General features: G+C 37.4%; 1 protein-coding gene across 2 annotated transcripts in view; it reads left to right on the forward strand.

Annotated features, from left to right (window-relative positions):
- The first annotated feature begins 13,582 nt into the window (after nt 1-13,582).
- Nucleotides 13,583-19,808, forward strand: part of LOC145296740 (uncharacterized) — a 188,072-nt gene continuing 181,846 nt past the window's right edge. The window contains exon 1 of one of the 2 annotated variants that reach the window (XM_080142760.1): nt 13,583-15,308. The gene's annotated coding sequence lies outside the window, so the exon portion shown is untranslated. The remainder of the gene's footprint in view (nt 15,309-19,808) is intronic. The other variant, XM_080142759.1, reaches the window with a different exon arrangement.

Consider the following 19,808-nt stretch of genomic DNA (forward strand, 5'->3'; position numbering starts at 1 on the left):
GACGAAGGCCAAAGAAATAGTTGGCCGAGACGTCGGGAAACAACAACAAAGAAAGACGAGGCTAATAGTCTGCAATAAATAAATTAATACATTAAAGGGTTTTTTTGATAAGATAAGAAAGATAGTCTCTTTACGAGTTTCACGGTTTAAAATACATTAACACAAAAACAGACACTCTCTTAAAAATATCAAAACATTTTAAAACGAAATTCTTTAATAAACAAATAGAAAACGTAATACATTGATGTAAAATGGGGGGTCACCTCAAATACACAAACGGAATGTTCAAGAAAGATTATCGCTACAGTCCTCTGTCTCTTGTCTCTACTCTCGTTGCCTTCTCTCCTGGCTGATCGGGAATCATCTCCCAGCACCCAGAAATGAACCTCGTTTTATAGGTTCCATCTTCACGACACACGAGATTATGCGAGAACGGACGAAATAAAAATGCTGGCCGCCATGTTTGTTCTTCCTTTTCTTCGCCTGAATTCACTCGCTGAGCACTCACGGTAAGACTTCTCTTTCTTGCTTCTAACCACATGCCTCCCTGATCTCAAGATCACATTTCATAGTCTCTCATCCACTGTGGCGGTCGCCTCTCTCTACTTGGCCTCTGAGGAGTCTCGTCCTCCTCCTGTGGCTACACACTCCCCTCCACTGCTTCGCCCTTAACTGGTCTGACGTCGAGAATGTGCCTCGGGACTCCTCCCACCACAATGTTGTTACTAGTGTTCCTCCCAGTCACGCGATCTCTACTCCATTGTGTGGTGCAGCGCGCCCCGGTGGCTTCACCCATACCTTGTCCCCGAGTTTAATTGTCCCTGTGGCCTCTACTTCTCGGCTTGCCGGCTCCACCCTGGGATGTCTCCAGGAATATGCAAACATTGACAGTTGCGGGACCGTCTCTGGTACTTGTCCCAGTTTAGGCGACATGTTATACCAGAAGACGGCTTGCTCAGGTGAGGTGCCTCCTCTTTCCGCAACTGCTTTTATGGTCCGGTGGTTTCTCTCCACGATCCCGTTGCCACTAGGTATGTAGGCAGCTCTGAAAAATTGTTGGATCCTCCATTTCTTCAGTACTTCTGTCACTACTACTGACTTGAACGCAGTCCCGTTGTCGGTTAACAACTCTTCCACGGGGCCTCGCTCCAAAAACACCTCATCAAGGATTGCCGCTATTTCATTGCCTGTTCCTCCACGTAGCTTCTTCCATAGGGCAAATCGCCCGGGTCCACAGTCAATCATGGTCAGGTAAAGTCCACCCCTGTAATGGGTGGCATCGCATGCCAGTCTCTCCCAGGTCCCACTCACCTCCAATTGGCCAGCTTCATGCGTGCTTGGAGCAGGATCAATCGACTGACATCTGTCGCATCTCCTGACCACTTGCCTCACTTGCTCCTTGGTGATCCTCGGGTCGACTTTTTTCACTAAGTACCAAGATTTCTCTACCCCCATATGGTGCAAATTGTGCAGTTCTCGCACGCCAACATCATCTAGATCCGATGCAACAACATCTTTCTTTGGACACAGCCAACTCTTCTTCACTCTCGTGAGAGCATCTGCTCGGTTCTTTTCAGAAGCCACCATGTCTACGCGAAGCTTCAAACAAAACTCTTGCATCAGCTCAGCCAGCACCCCAAGCCTGCGCTTCACTGACATCTCCGCAGCCCCTTTCGTTTTTATCCTTTTTTCGCTTGAAATGAGACTTTAGCCAAGCTAACACCGTGGCAGAGTCTGTTTTGATGCAGATGTCACGTAGTCCCTATTTCAAGGTCAGATTGACTCCTTTTATTGTCGCGTCTAATTCCGCCACATTGATGTGGCTGACGTCATTCTTTTTCCTCAACCAGGCTGCATCTTCTGCAACTACTCCTCCAATTTCCAAAACGACCCCTGTTGCAATGCTGCTCGCATCATACCACACGACTCCATCCAATGTTCGCGGTATGTTCCAGGTTCCCCGGACTGGGTCTTGCCGTTCTGCTTCTTTCAGGAGCTCTTCCATCATGGCGACCGTTCTTTCTCCCACCTTATCATTCCATACTCGTCCTTCGGCGTGTCTCTTTATGTAGCTGCATGCTGGTCTAAGCCAGCTAGCAATGGGGTAATGTCCGATCAACTTTCCGCATATGGAAAAAAGTTCACGTCTGTTGAGCTCCTGCTTCAGTTGTGGGATCTCGTTTCCCCTGCGAAACTCTAGGCCGCCTGACGCACCTCGTTTCAGTTTTAGGCCCAAAGCAGCCCCTCCGTCTAATTTTTCCGGCTCTTTGGCGACCAACCCGAACCTCTTCAAATGAGCCACCACCTCCTTGGAAGTTACCACAGTCTCATTCACCAGAATGTCGTCTATGTATGAGCTCACTACCCCATCTCCCTTTCTCATTGTCTCCAGAATTTTTCTGGGGATAGTTGACATAATCTTGGGTGCCGAATTTAACCCGAACCCCACTCGCGCAAGGCAGTAGGTTTTGCCTTTGTACTTGACTAACTGATATTTCCAGAGCTTCTTGGCAACATGGAGTTGCAAATAGGCAGATTTTAGATCTACCAACGTAGATGCGCCATTCATCTGCCTCCATTTCCTAATGGTCTCACTGCACACATCTACGGTGTCGCCTCCCGTATGGCACTTAACATGGCTGTTCAGCTCTCGGAAATCCAGGACCGGTCTTACTTTCCCTTTAGTTGTTTGCAGAACGGCCATCAACGGTAAAATGCCCGACTCCACATGATCCGTCCAAGGCATCAGTATCCCCTCCTCAATCAATCGGTCGACTTCCTGCTCAAACTCCTTTCTCCCCCCTCCTCTAAGCGAATTTGTGTAGCACGCCACCCTGTTTGTCAGCGATGGCGCTTGATGTTTCCATGCCCACTCCACCGTCCAACGCTCTCCGTCGAATTCGGCTCGGAAGTCCTGATCTTTGATCGACAATTTTCTTTCCTCCCCGGCCTTGTTGATCCCTCTGGGGGCGTTCTCCGTCACCGCGCACTCAGCTAGTCCGAACCTCACGTTGTCACATGTGATGGTAACACCTCCAAGGCGGCATATAACATCCATTCCAATTATGGCTTAGACGCCAGGCACCAGGCGATCAGTGACAATTGCATGGACCCTCATCCGACGTTCAGCAATTTCAATAGTGACGGTCTTCCTCGCTCGACACTTCACTCGCGACCCATCGAATGCCTCTACTTCACCCTTCCCTTTCCATCTTCCGACCAGCGTAGTGTGCACCATGGTAGTGGTGCAGCCAGTGTCAATCAGGGCCATAACTTCCCGTCCTTCCACCGCAATCTTCTGTTTGGGCATCTGCTGCGGGTGCGCCTCTATTCTCGAATCGGGGAGGCCGATGGCGCGTCAGCCTCCCCTCGCCAGTTTTCCGAACTTGTGCATTTTACCGCTAAATGGCCTCTTCGATTGCATTTGTAACACTGTCCGTTGCAAGAACTTCCTGCAGTCTGTTCTCATGTGTGGTCCCCCGCATTCGAAGCATGCGATCCCAGGGTTTGGCAGATTCCTGCCCACATCCTGCTGTACCGTTGCTGTCGTTCCTCCAGGCTCCGTGGGCTGGGTGCTCACCAAGACTTTTGCAGTTTTAAGCAGCTCACTCACATCCAGCGTCTCCACTCCCGGTACCTGCTGCAACCTTTTCGATATCTCTTCCGGGAACCCGGTAACAAAAGTCATCTTGACTACGTGACTCGTGGCATGTCCCTTGATGCCCGACAACTCAACCAATCTCCTTATCTCATTCGCGTAGACATCCACAGATTCACCAGTCCACCTCTTCTCTTTCAACTTATTAAGGGCCTCGAAAGGCCCCTCTGCGAAAGCTTCGATCAGTCGACCCTTGATGGCGTCTGCGTCACCCTGTTCCCGCTCGCTGAGCTCCAAATAGAGGGCCAGTGCGTCCCCTTCTAGAAACAGTTGTATTACCGCGGCCACATCATCCAGCTTCTGAATCCTTGCTACAAGGTCCACTTTTTTAAGCCACGCCACCACATCACCGTCGCCATTAAAAGGCTTAATCATGTTGCTTAAGCCTGCGTTGGCCATCGCCAAAATAGCTTGATGTAAAATGGGGGGGTCACCTCAAATACACAAACGGAATGTTCAAGAAAGATTATCGCTACAGTCATCTGTCTCTTGTCTCTATTCTCGTTACCTTCTCTCCTGGCTGATCGGGAATCATCTCCCAGCACCCAGAAATGAACATCGTTTTATAGGTTCCATCTTCACGCACACACGAGATTATGCGAGAACGGACGAAATAAAAATGCTGGCCGCCATGTTTGTTCTTCCTTTTCTTCGTCTGAACTCACTCGCTGAGCACCCACGGTAAGACTTCTCTTTCTTGCTTCTAACCACATACATTATAGACAATATATTACGATTTATTCTTTGACTGATGTCGTTTTATGAAAATTAAATAAGTAATATGATATTTGATGACCTTTATGCAACATAAAACAACTAACCAATGTAAACCTTCAATATTTTGATAAAACTAAATAATAACAATAACTTTCAACGACTATTAGATTACTTTCATAATATAATACCGTAGATATTTTGTGGAGGGTTTAAATAATCGGTGGTATACATTATGTGTCACCGTCGTTTATCATAAACCCGTTTTGTAAAGAAAAACAGTTCTAACATTCAACATCAATAACAAGAGTAACATGCAAGGTTTATATGTATAGCTACCACTACTATAATATCATGTTTAAACAGAAATACAAAAGATCACCACTATATCTAACTAAGCAATATATATATCTGAAAAATTAAGTTTTTCAAGTATTGCTCATAAACAACCGTTTCTATCATTCCGTGTACTCTGAATTCTAATTATACTTGAAAACCCGGATCCTAGTTTATCCTGCCAGAAAACAAATCCTGAGGTTATCTGCTAGGCAACACTTTCAAAATATATAAATATTTTATAACAATCTTGTTTAATAGATATCTTGCAGGAATTTCAATAATGTACTAATCCCGAGTTCTGTTGATGCTTTTCTAAAGAAGTTACAAATGAGATAACACTACCATAAAATAAATTAAGCAGGAGTTCTTGTAGCACTGTCAAGACCTGTAAATTCTGGGAAAGATAGCATAGAAAAGAAAACTTGAAATTAGCAGAAGATGAAACATCTGTTTGCTGACAAGTTTAAAGCCAATTTATCACTTTGACTCCACTCCAATCTAGACAGGCAATTTTCTTGTTTTTCTTCTCCAGTAAAAAAAACTTAATATTTTATCTTCGTGAGAGTCGCCAAAGACATATTACGTATCTGACGAAACTTGTTCACATTATAAGTGTAGATGAGAACAGTCAATAATTGCAAGAATAATAATAACGAGGAAGATATCTACAGGAATACTTGTTTCAACTACAAAAATTTTTTTTTTTGTATTGATATTCATATTTAATACCCTTTTCTCTGTTTATTCAGAAAGACAATACTATTTGGTTATATAAACAGTTCGTGGAATTGCCTTCATCAAAAAAAGATCTAGCTAATTTCATATTATTTTAAACATTCATTTTTATTAATTCTGCATAAGTTTTTTATTTTTATTTTTTTTTCGGTTCTCTCATGGAATAATTTTCATTAGTTAACTATTACGTGTAATTATACTCATGCGTGTATTTTACATGACTTATACTTGCGTTATATTTGCGTAAAAATGTTATATTAAACACAAACCTCTTTCTATATATATATATATATATTTATTTATGGTATACACATTTATTTAAATAATATTACCTACAAAAATCATGTCAGTTTTAAGTCTACTTCGAATGAAGGTTATTCGAACCAATGCGAAACTTTATATTAGGTGTGTTTAGCTTCCGAAAATCGAATCAAGTGTGACAATAAAAGAAATGGAATTTTCCAGGTCATGGTCAAACGACGGCATTACGAATATTCATAGGTTATGTATAAGTTACTGGTCCATGTATTAATTTCTAATCTTGCAGAAAACACGTCTGCTTAGCTTAGGACAAAACCTTAAATAAAAAGAAAATCGTAAGCGAAACATTGTTTTCGTTTCCTAGTTATTACAAAAAGTAATTTTTAAAAAACATTTTTAAATAATTACTATATTTTGAATCCAATATAATATAAGAAATATGAAATCTGCATTAATTAAAATATCATAATTAAGCGTATTTGATGACTGACCATGCCAGGCGGCCTTCTTAGTTATAATAGTGGAAACAGACTAAAATGACAAAAAATTTGATAATCGGCTTTTAATGTTGTGGGAGCAGCCATAAAATTATGAATGTATCTATTGTTCTGGTATCACAGGGAAACGAGACATATGTGTGTACGCATATATATAGGTGTGTACATATAGATGTATAAGAATGTGTGTGGGTATATGTATACCCTTTTTTATTTTACTTCAGTAAGTTTTAAGAGATCAAGGGGCTCCTTCCTGGAGCTAACACTTGATTCCGTTATGATTTAAATTTATATCCGAGGGCTCTTTTAAGAATAGATACTGTTCCCTTTATGACTGCTATCTGTATTTCATTACAACTTGGTCTTCCAGGGATTGCTTCTAAGTATTTATGAAGATTTTTTTATTAAGCCAGTTGCTCCTATAACAACCGGTATAATGTTTATTTCTTTCAGAGACCATGTCGTTTTTAGATCATTTTTTAGGTCCTGATATTTTGTTATCTTTTCACGTTCAGCTCTGTTAAGGTCAAAATCATTTGAGACTGTGACATCGACAATGAGCGCAGTTCTTTCAGGCTTATTCCATATAACAATATCTGGTGTGATGGCCTTGTCTTTTATGTATCTGCCTGCCTGTATGCCTTTGTCATAGAACACGGTCACATTTCTGTTTGATGTTATGGGTGGTGGTTCATGTTCCCAAATGTTCGGCGATCTGTCACGTTGCATCTCTCTACAGATCTTCCAATGGAGGTACTTGCATACTTTGTTGTGACGAGCAGTGTAATGGTCATCTGCCAATAAGATTGGGCATACACACATTATACGGCTTGCGCTTTCAATCGCTGAGTGGCAAAACCTACACTGGCCATTTGTTTGTAGGCCAGCCATTTTTTAAATCCATTTGTAAGTAAGCTCTGATCTTGCCCGGCTACAAGAAGTCTTTCCTCATCAAATGGAAGTCTCCCACTCTTTAGCCATTGGAGTGAAGCATCTTTGTCTATGTACTGCTGGTTCAGCTCCTCTAGGAACTTCCCTGCTCGCTTATATTTTTCCATCCTTCTTTTCTTGTCTCTATCTCAATTTCGGTGTATTTTTCCTTTTTATTCTTGCAATCTGTGTCGATGGTTTATCGTGTACATCGACAGTGTTCTCCGGTATGACTTCTCCAAAGTTTTCAGCAAGCTTTGTGATTGAGGTTTGTTGAGAAAGATGATTATGATTTTTCACCATTTCCATTGTCAGGTCCGTTGAACTTTTAATATATTGCCCCATGCTTACTATAGTGAGTCGATATGTATGGTTGAATTCAGTGAGGCCTAAGCCCCTTCCTTTCGTGGTAGGTATATTCTGTCCATGCATTGGTTTCGGTATGTTACCTTATGTAGGCATAGTTGTTTCCTGGTCTTGGTATCGAACCTGTTTGTTATATTGAGGCCAGTCTATAATAGCGAAACCGTACGTTGTCACAGGTATTGCAAGCTGGTTTATAGCCGTAATTTTGTTTTTTTAGGTTACTTCAGATTTGAGGATCTTTTTCAGGCGTACTGTATATTCTTGTTCTGCTCTACGTCTCATTTTTTTTCATATTCCACATTTTCCTCAATGCCGAGGTATTTGCATGTGGACTCCACTTTCAAATCTTCAATGAGGCTGTCCTTGATCTGAAGATGTTCAGATGCTGTTTGTTCCCCCTTTTTTATTTTGCATTTAGCACATTTGTAAAATACGAACTCCATGCAGATATTCTCTGAGAACGTTTTCACAATTTCTATCAGGGAGACAAGGTGTTTTTCTGTCTCTGCATAGTTTAAGATCGTCCATGAAAAGTAAATGATTCACTCTTTTACTTTCATCTTTTTTCTGCCTCTACTGAGTTTATACCCAGCATCACATTTTTAGAAGCTTGCTGAGTGGATCGATTGCAAGGCAGAATAGTGGTGGTGATAGGCTATCGCCTTTAAATATGCCTCGCTGAATGCTAATATTTGAAGACTGTATTGTCCCTTCCATGTGGTGTAGGGAAATAGATGTTTACCACATTGTCATTTGTTTTGTAATAAAAGATCTTATGTACTCATGGACATTGTACAGCTCCAGACACCGCATTATCCAGGAATGAGGCACACTGTCAAATGCTTTTTTGTAGTCAATCCAGGCCATTGACAGGTTTCTTTGTTGCTTCTTACAGTCTTCCAGGATTGTTTTGTTCAATAGAAGTTGATCTTTTGTCCCAAGCTTGTTTTTCGTGCACCCTTTCTGCTCCTTCTCAAGGTATTCACCATCAGTCAAATGCTGATAAATTGCATCAGCAATTATTCCAGTTAGCCATTTGTATGTGGTTGAAAGGCAGCAGATAGGCCGGTATTTATTTGGCAAATGTGTTTCCTTGCTCTTGGGTATAAGAGTCGTTTTGCCAATAGTGAGCCATTCTGGTGGTTCTTCTTTGCCACCAATAATTCGGTTGAATGCTAGGGCATAGTGTTGATGTAGTGCCGTCAGCTTTTTCAGCCAGAAATTTGGGATGTTATCAATTCCTGGGCTTTTAAAGTTGCAGTAATGGATTATTTTTTTTATTTACAGCTGCTTTGGTAATTTCCAACGCTGGCATTTTTCCTTGCCCTTGACGGCTCCTTTTATTGTGCCTATCCACTCCCTCTCCCGATGTTGTTTTGGGTCCTCATACAATGGCCTCCAGAATTCGTCGATCTGTTCTTGTGTTGGTGGTGACGTTACTTTGATATTATCTCTAAGATATCGGTACACTATCCTTGGGTTTCTGTCAAACAACCTGTTTATGGACCTGGACTCAATTTTTTGTTTATCTTTTATTTGTGCAGCTAAACCCTTCACTTTTGCCTGATTTGCTGCTATATGGGCTCTTAGCTGGTTCGTGGTTTGAAGGAAGTATCGAGATTTTAAAGTTCTCACCTTTTTCTTTAAGTTTTGTCCGAGATTTTCGGTCCGCAGGAAGGAAGATATCTGGGATATTTCTTTTCTAAGACCATTTATCCTTTTTTGGAGTTTGGTTTTTCAGACTGGTTCATTTGGTTTAGGCCTCCTGTGTGCTCCTTTTTCCTTTCTGGTATTTGGGGAATGAGTTTTGTTTGGATAAACCATGCGGCCCCATATGTTGCATGGTTAATTTCTGTTATCGAAGCATCTGTTGGTACTAACTTACAGAGGGCATCGTTCACTTTTACAGCGAGATTTTTGAAGGCTTTGGTCATCTTTATTTGGACCAGTCTGGGTCGGTTTTGTAGTTGCAGATGCCTAGTTCTTTCAATTTGATTGGCCAGCAGATTCTCTAGGTCAATCTGCTCTGCATCTATCAGTATATTTTGAGTATTATTTTGGCTCTGTCGTCTCAGAATCTGGTGGTCTTATTTCTTTGACAGGTCATTCATTGATGAGGAAATTTTGGTGGGTGCTCCTTCTTTCGGTGGAGATCTCTCCATTGTGTCACGTGCCTGTGCCGCAGGGTTTGTTGCTGGGCTATATATATTGGCTGGTTAGGTTCCTGCATGGGGACAGGGTTGTCGATTGGACACTCCCCGTTTGTCGCCATCTGGTGAGTGCAGCGTTTTAGTTCTGCAATCTCATCATACGAGAATGTTCCACTCATCAAAAAGTTTGATTTCTTGGAAGTCAGTCTTCCCTTTGGGATGTTATTTTTGTATGGGCGATGGTGGTAGAAAATTCTTTGCCATTCTGCACATCGTTTTTCAAGCTCTGTATATTTGGCTTTGGTATACTCCATTGCTTATATAAGGGTCCGCTTTTCTTCCCGGCTCCACTGTGTTTCATGGTGTTCTCCTTGGTCTTTTTGTGAATTGAACTCAGTTTCCGCCACTTTTATGACTCCCTCCTTTATCTCATTAATCTCATGTGGAGGTATATATTTATCAATTTGTGAGACTATAAAGTAAGTTTTTGGTTGTAGTTGCCTCCAGTTTTTCTCTTGGTAGATCCGGGTTTTTTTTTATTTGGCCCTCGAATATTTTATCCTTGCACCTACCCCATTTTTCAAATCTTGAGTATTTGAAGCAGTGAAGGATTGTTTTCTTTTCCGCAATCGACCAATTCACTGTTTTATAATTGCGTTTCTTGTGTTCATTGCTTGTTTTTTCCGGAGTCCAGAATTTGTCTGGTCTGGTGGATTCTCCAGCGTAGTGTTGCTACCTGTAATAGTATCACTGGGAAAAGTTGCACTGTTATTTTCCACGTATGGCCCAGTGCGTAGCCATGACGAGGAGACCTATTTATCCTGGGGGTCGTCCTGCCAGTGTTTACTTTTTTAATTTTTCTTATGTTTTTTGGGAACATTTGGTTGGGGTTTACTTCGTGAAAGAAGCATCCTCATATTTGTATATCAATCCATGTAACTTTGCAGAGACACTCTGAGATACACTAATAACCCCCTTTACAGTGTTGGGTCAAACTGCTTGTCTATAAAGCAGTTGACATGCTCACTCTATAAGGCCGACAACTGGACAATCTACAGCAGAAATCTGAAGGCCCTTGAAGTATCACCAGCGTTGTCTCTGCAAGATCCTCAGGATTGGACGGAAGGATCGGCGAACAAACGTATGTGTCCTGAAAGAGGTCAACATACCTACCGTCATCAGAACCATCATCCGACAGCAGCTTCGATGCTATTCGCACGCCTGATAACCGCCTTCCAAAGCAAATTCTCTACGGTCAGCTAAAAGAGGGAAGGCCGTCCCCGGGAAGACAGAAAAAAGATAGGGCAACATAAAGCCCTTCCTGAGATAGTGTCACTTCACCCTCACCAGTTGGGAGAAGGCTGCTCTTCAGAAGGGCATGTGGAGCAGGATGGCACGGCTCACTAAGAAAGGGACCTCCAGACTGACAGGAAGCAGAGGAGAGATCTACTACCAACATAGCTCCTTCCGTTTCGTCCAATGCCAAGTCGACCACCCACACATGGTCCCACTGCAATAAAGTCTCGGATCAAGGATCGGCCTCCAGTCATCCGAGGACCCACAAATCACCAAACTCAATCTCACCGACGGGAAAACAATAATACTTGTGATGAGTGTTTCCGATGATGATGATGATGTAGGTATATACTATGTATGTCTTGTATGTACGTATGTTTGTAGGTATATGCATATTTGTTTGTACAGATATCTATGTATATCTATATGTAAGCATATACTTTTAAGCAGATTTATGTATGTGCATGCATGTATAAGTATGTATGTGTGTGTATATATATATATATATATATATATATATATATATATATATATATATATAATTGTGTGTGGGTGTGTGTGAATAAACACTTATGTGTGCCACGGCGCCAACTAATGTATAACAAATATACGCATGTAAACGTCAGCATGTTTTTGTCTTTACCATATTATATACATATAATGTTTAATAATATCTGTCAATTGTCGAAAGATTGTTTTTCTATAGCGCTGCTACCAATTCGTCTTTTGTATGTGTCAGCTATAAATAAATAGTTTAAGTCAGCGTACGTAAGATATAAACATAAAGGACACAGAAACGCATCCTGTCAGTGTTTAAATATATTGTTACATACGCATAGCGAAACACAGTAAAAACCATGAGGAAGAGGCAGATGTGGAGACAGGAGGAGTGAATATACATGTGAGACAAAACACAAGTAAGATAAGGTTTGGGTTGGGCGCAACCAATTCAATCTATTTTCTTTTATATATATATATATATATATATATATATATATATATATATATATGAATCAGTGAGGGTCAGATATGTAGAGAGAAGAGATCGGTAACAGGTGTGGAAATCTTATTGCAGACAACATACTAGAAAGGTGATGTTGTCACATAATTTTTTTCTTTTTATAAATAAGTTGCATTTGATAAACGTCTGCAAAGACACCGGGAACGCTAACAGTCTACCCTCAGCCACTTTGTGTGTGTGCATATATATACATATATATATGTGTGTGTGTGTGTCTCTCTCTTTCTCTGTCTCTGTCTCTCTCTCTCTCTCTCTCTGTTACTATATATGTATCGTATTTTATTCATTTTAAACGGATGTTTGTATTTAGAAATGTTTGTTTACACATAATTTAAACAATCACATATGTATATACTTCTGTAAAAAATAGTGTGGGTGCTGATATTCATATTAAAAAAACCCTTTTCTATTTATTTAAAAAGAAAATACAATTTTCTCATATGTGGGTCGTGAAATTGAATTAACTGCAAAAGTCTAGCTAATTTGCATATTCTTTTAAGAATTCATTTCAATTAATCCCCTATTAGTTTTACGGTTTTCTCATGGATTGGTGATTTTTAGTTATCTATTACGTGTAATTATATTCATACAGATAGTCTACATGATTTATAATTGTGTAATATTTGCGTAAAATGGTAATAAGCACACCCATTTTTCTATATTTATGTATGATGTGTGTGTATGTGTGTTTCAAAATTTATGCCTATAAAACTCTTCTGTCAGTTCTTGGTCTACAGAGAGGGAACTTAATATATAAGGTATTCGAAATTATGTGAAAATTTATATTTAGGTTTTAGCCGGAGAATATCCGTGCAAATCTGTGAAAATTAAAAGAACTGAATTTGCCAGGTGAAGCTCGCATGATGACATTACGAATATGCAGTCGTAACGTAAGTTATTGGTGCAGGTTTTAATTTCTAGCCTTGCCGCAAACCCATCTCCATAGTCCAGGCATTAAGGAAAGGAAAAAGTAAATCGCAAAGCTAAACTTTTTTGTTTCGATTATCGGTGGTAATGTACCACTCTATTTTTTTAATATTTTAAATCATTATAATATAATGAGTAACTATAATATAATATTACGAAATCTGCTTTAATCAAAATATTTTATTTAAGTGTATTTTACGACCGGGAAATGTCGGGCGATCGGCTAGTATAAAATAAAAAGGTTTTATGTAGGATAATATTTACCCAAATTTTATATTTTACTATGGTATCACTGTATCGGTGATCAACAAATGTGTATTCGACTGCTGTCAATCGTAACGCTATAATAATTGATATAGCTCTATATATAGGATATCGATTAAATATATGTCTAAAGTTGTCAGTCCTGTTATTTTTATTTAGTTGTTTATTTTTACTATGCAATACATAATCTATGTATATTCGATATTTACACGCACGTATTATATATATATATATATATATATATATATATATCGTTTATACATAAGAATAACTTTAGATAATGGGGTTATAATGATCAACAAGTAGATATGAACAGACACACGCACATATACGCTGTGTGTGAGGCTAAAATCTAAATGAAATATGGACATGTGTTACTTAAGTGTTTATATATCCTTGTGCCTTATTAATATAAAATCAATTTTTAAAAATATGTTCTTGAATTAGTAATTCAAAATGGAGTATCTGTTTTATCTGGATAGAATAGTGATTGTCCTGGAGCCCTTTTCTACTTGGTAATGTGTCTATTTGGTGAGATCTGGATATCAAAGACAGATAAAAGCAACCTCATCTCTAATTTTGCCGTTGTTGAGAGGCAAGTGAATAGGGACACATGGTAATAAATAGACAGGCGAATGACTAGAAACCTGCGTATAAACTAGTTCTGGGCCTTTTGGCTAGAAACACCAGTTGAAAAAGACGATATGATTAAGGAATCTCAAGTAGGACGACCCCAAGTGTTCTTGCGGTGTTCTAGTGAATGAGAACTTTAGTTAAGACAAACATAGACAAACATAGACAAGCAAATATGCAGTGACTAGGATGACTGTAGACCCCCCTCCCCAAATTCTAGGTTGCTTCTACCTTTTTTTTTTCTTTTTCATAATTGTTAACAGAGTAAATAATATATACCGCAAAGTATAGCGTTTGTTCTGATACTACATTTTACCTTTTCAACTCTGGATCAGTGAATGAGAAAGTATTCTAGACAGAGGTAATTTTTATTTTTATTCCTATCCAGGGTGCCCCTTTTTAGCGAACTGAATTTTTCTGCCACATCAAAAACGGACCTGCTGTCTAACTCTGCTATCGTGGAGAGGCAAGTAAATAGAAACATCTGATGGATGAATTAATACACTCTTGCGTAAATATATCGAGCAACGTTTTCTTTTTTATCAAAGGCGATAGAAGTCGTTAGTTTTTCTGTGAGATTTTCTTTGGATTCCGAATGCTGCCGAATTACGTTTCTTTCTATAGATAGCCAGACAAGTATACCGATAGACGAGTGTGAAGAAAAGAGTGGTGCGAACGACAGCGGAGGGAATAACACTAACTCGAATAGCAGCAACGACGCCGCAGAGGAACGAGCTACGCACAGTCGCACAACTTGTTACATAGACAACAAAAGTTAGAAACAAAAGTTCGTCTACAGCTGGTTCCAAACCCAATACGTGAAAGTGGGAGTTTCGTAAATATATCGTGCCGCGGCAAATACGGGGCGCCTATTAATATATCTATTTTTAAATATGTGCTCTGATGTTTTCCTCCAATTCTGACTCGTTCTTCAATTCGCAACCTTTACAATTCGAAAAACAAAAGGAAAACTTACATCTCCTAGAAAGTTAGGAACAAAGGGTAGCCGGTGTACTATCCTTATATCTTTTAAAATTGTAAACGCACGCATAAACAGCCACACGCAAACTCGCATACACACAGATATTTATGTCTGCAAACATAATGCTTGTTAGCGTGTATTAAGTCAGCCTCTCTCTGTCTTTCTCTCCTTCGCCACAAAATATTTTACACATACGCACGCAATATATTTTATTGGTGTAGTAAGCATCCATCATTTTTTAAAGCATCGATATTATTACAGAAGATCTACAATACCAACAAGGATTATCATTTTGCACTTTGGATTTACCTTGGATTACCGTGGATTAATATTCTCTGTTTGGAAATATATATATATATATATATATATATATATATATATATATATATAATTATTGTCGCAGTTCCACTGTTAGGATTCGGATATATTCGCCCTCGACAAGATACTGGATACACGTGGTATACGCTTAAAGTCCTTGCTCAGGCTGCCTTATTTACATTCGAAAAGTTATTATTTTTCAAAGGTATACATACAGGTATAATTTTATTACACTTTTTACGTTATTGTTTTTAATTTAAAGTGTAATACTTGTAATTTTATTATCATAAAAATGGTTTAATACATTTGCTATTTAAAATTTGCTTTACTATGATAAACCTATTAAAATTATTTTCATGGTTGATGTTTCGGACTGTTTTTCTTATCTTTGTTGTTGCTATGTTCATAAAGTTTCGACCGTTTTACTCACCGACCTGCTCAGTGTATTTATTTTTTTTTATATAATGTTGAAATTTCCAAGGGAACACTTTCTTTACTATAAACAATGGATTATACTATGTATCTAAAAGATATTGAAAACATTATTACTATCTCACTGAATTTAATACAACTTACGTTTTAAACCCCTATAAAGATAAATGAGATGGGCGAAGAGTACAACTGTTGAGGTTTACTGAAATTTGTAATAACAAAAATGAGGAACAGTTCTCAACTGTAAATAATGTATATAATACAAAAACCACAAAGAAAATATCTTTAATTTGTAAATATATATTTATATAATTTTGGAAACTATTACATTCTGTCTAGGTGTTAATTACTCATTGTTATTATTTTAATAACGTTATTTATATATGTGTATGCAATGGAAACAATTATTGTAATCAATTCGCTAACAAGAAAACACTAAAAGTCAACTGCATCTGCTGAAATACATTATTAAGACTGTTGATATTCAAAGTAGGAATCGGAAAAATGTTTGTAAATTTAGAGAGGCTTTATTTTACTATTATATATTTGTAATACAGTTAGTTACTATTATATATTGTAATACAGTTAGTGACTTCGTAAACGACGTAAACATTTTAAATTATCGAATAATTATTTTACATGTCCAGTGTTTGCAGTATGTAAAATCTCGAAGTGTTTACGTAGGTTTCGAATACTGCTGAATCAATGTTATTCAATTAAACACTGCTAAATATTTCACGTAAGTTATGAAGATAATTATCTGTTCTATGCAATGAATGGAATAAATTGTGTAAAGTATGTTTTGGCTTCGTATCACTTAAGATCGTTACTATAACGTACCACATAGCAAATAATACTTATTTCCAAAATGTTACACCCGTTATGGTGGCATGATACATTGCTTGAAAAAAAAAACAACACTAAATAAATTTGTCATTTTTGTTTTATATTTTATTAAACGTGTATGAAAATTGATCAATATTTACGTGACCATTTATTATAAATTGTAAATCCTTTTTTTACTCCAATAGCTTTTTCCCTCAAACTGATAGACTTTTAAATTCCCTCCCAGTCTCCTCCTTTCCTGACTGTACTATCATGCAGAAGTCAAAGTGTAATGTGAACAGACACCTAGCTGCATCGCTTCCTACATAATCTCTTCAAATCTGATCCTAAATAGAAGCACCTTACTATTTAGTTGCAGTGTGCCTTATTTAATGTGAAAAAAAACAGTAAAAAAAACATCAAAACAAGGGTTAAAATTTGAATTAGATGTTTCTATTTCATATATCTCATAATTTATTAAATAAATACCTACTTGTGAATTTTTAAAGGGTTCCCTGTTATAAGGCTGTATCCTGACAAAGGGAGTTTGACTAAATGCTTTAGCGCCAGCTGATCATCATTACAATATATGTTTGCATGAATTGATTATAATAAAATGTTTCCATTGTACCATTGAAATTAAATTGAATCAATCGATTTCCATTAAAATGACTTGTGATATGTACATAGTTCTGTATTATATTATAGCGTTGTTTATGGAATAAACAGTTTAGGTATATAACCCATATAATATTTTTGAAACGCATTCAAATACGTAAATGTGTAGAGATCTGTGTATATATGTATAGATGAGTACACGTGTGTGCGTATACGTATGTATACGCATATATCCTTCAGACTAATGTGTTTTATTTTGTATATAAATCTGTCACATAAAGTTTACTGAGAAAAGCACGTGCTGTTTTTGCCCTGGAACGAAACGATTTCTATTGTTGGAAGATTTTAATAGCAAGTCCGACAACCCACTGCCATCTAAAATGTATTCGGGAATAGATAATCAATTTTAGATATAAAAAAACAGCCTTTATGCTTAGCTTATGAGCAAAGAATCCATACAATAATTGATAGATACAATAATAAAGTATTACATAATATGTATAGTATATGAATATCAATGAGAACAATTGCGATGCATAATTTCTTTGATTTCTTTAAAATCGCACAAGTGCGTGCATAATCATTGAATAAATAGACAAGGAACACTTCAGCCTTTTTAGCACATAGTTTCCCGTGTAAATTTTGTCTTAACAGTCGAACGACAGTAATTTTAGTTTCTCTCTCAATGTTATTTAGTATCAGGTTCATTTGACTCGCTACTTTTAAGGAACTATATTAAGGAAAACGTCAATTAGAAATATAAGCAGTTATTCAACTGTTATTAAGCCTCCAATAGTCAGCAATTTTCGAAATCATATTGACTAAAAAATGGCCTCATTAAGTATTTACACGGAAACTGTAAAGTGTCACTTTATAATCCAATTCGCAATTACTTTCATAAAAGAACTCCTTCAGTCTTTTACAGACAATAGATACATACCAAGGGGTTCCTGCGCGTAAGATTTTTGTGGCAGAATATGCGCAATCTCCAACCAAACCTCTCCTAAGTCGACATTGTTAAATACCAGTGGCAGGTGAAGTATATGTACAGGACGACAGGAAACAAATGACGAGAAAAGCAGAAAAGCATATATATGGCCTGGAATTTCCAAATGGTCACCCCTTCGGTGCTAACCAGGTTTAACCTCCGGTGATCTGATGAGAATCGATGTGTTAACACGATTATGCTGTAGTTAATACATTCGTGTCGCTATGTATATAAAAACAATCAATAATCGGTTTAAGGCGTGGGTTAAGCAGTAACAGGCCTTCTAAAGAATTAAAGTAAAATTTTCGTTCCTAACGATACTAAGAATAGAATTAATAATTACGATTTCTATGTAATGTCACGAGTTGCATAAAGTAATTTGTGCTAGAGTTCTTACAAATTTCGGAGTTCAAGAAACCGGACCTGATAGTCAAGGAATCATCAACTAACATATAAGAATAACATTCCAAATTCTAGAACCAAAGTATATCTTGGATACAGACACAAAACCTACAAAATCTAAGCGAATATTTGAATAGATCAAAATGATATTCAAGAAAGATATATACACACTACCCACTTTAATATTCAAATCGAAAAGAATATCAAATAATCTTTGCTCGTGCGATAAGGATCACGTGTTTTCAACAATGTAGTATTTCTATGTGGCTATGAAATAGTGTCCGTAATTGGGATCTAAATATAATTCAATTTAACATTATACATAGTAATTCGCCACAGCCGAAATAGCTCGAAGAAAGGGAAAGAAAATATCAAAATACTAGTGAGTAATAACCGTCCTCAAAAAATCACCGGTCAAGAGAGAAAATGAATGGTGATAAAATAAAAAGTAATTCCCTTATTTGTCTTATGAATCAACACGTATCTTACACATTAACACGTATCTTACACATTAATAATGTTAGGCACAAGTTTTTCATGCGAACGTTTTTAATGAACTTGTTCAAAAGTGGTATTCTTAATTTGAAAATAATCCTCTCGGTTTATGATTTCTCATTGCTTTCTTAGTTGATAATTAAAAAAAAACAGTGTCGCATGTAATAAAAACATAAGGGTTATAGTGTTTCTATCAGTTTCTATATGTGGGTGTGTATTAAGACCGTATATTTTCATTCTGACAAGTATGGTTGAATAGCACGGAATGTATTTGATTTAAGAGTTTTTCGTGTAATTTTAAAGTTTTTCGAATTGTTGTTCTTATTTCTCAATGTACTAGAAAGTTCCATAGTCATCTCTGTCGATCTGTTTTTTGTGTTGGTTGTTATTGAGTACTTTGACTGATGAAACTCGATCTAAAGAACTTGCAAAAACAAATAAAAGAAAAACATATATGATTATATACATACAATTTTATATATATATATATATATATATATATATTATTGTTTTTTCAAGCGATACATACGGTTAATAATGGCTCCGCCTCGAAGCTCATTTTTTTATTTACTTAGAAAGTCGCCCTTTTTAATTTGTTTGGACATATATAACATTTTTATTTATTTATTATTTTTAAAACAGTTTATATAATCCGAATAATATAACGTTGCTCTATTTCAATCGCTTTCCTCAAATTTTTCTTTCATACATAACGTAACGCAACATGATTTTATTTGTATATATTTTCAATTCTCAGTCGTGTTTTATTTTCTTTCCAAAACAAATCCCTCGAAATAGCTTTGATCAACCGTTCAGCTGATTCACCCATTTTTTTACTTCTCTTCACCCCGTTAACTTTATTTTAAACATTGACTTTATTTTCAACCTTTTTAATCATGAATTTAAGTCTTCCCTTCATGATTGCGTTATATAAATTTTATACCCCTCAAAGAATCA

The sequence above is a fragment of the Euprymna scolopes genome, chromosome 17 (genome assembly GCF_053919585.1).
Source record: "Euprymna scolopes isolate OS-2025 chromosome 17, ASM5391958v1, whole genome shotgun sequence".
Taxonomy (NCBI): Eukaryota; Metazoa; Mollusca; class Cephalopoda; order Sepiida; family Sepiolidae; genus Euprymna; species Euprymna scolopes.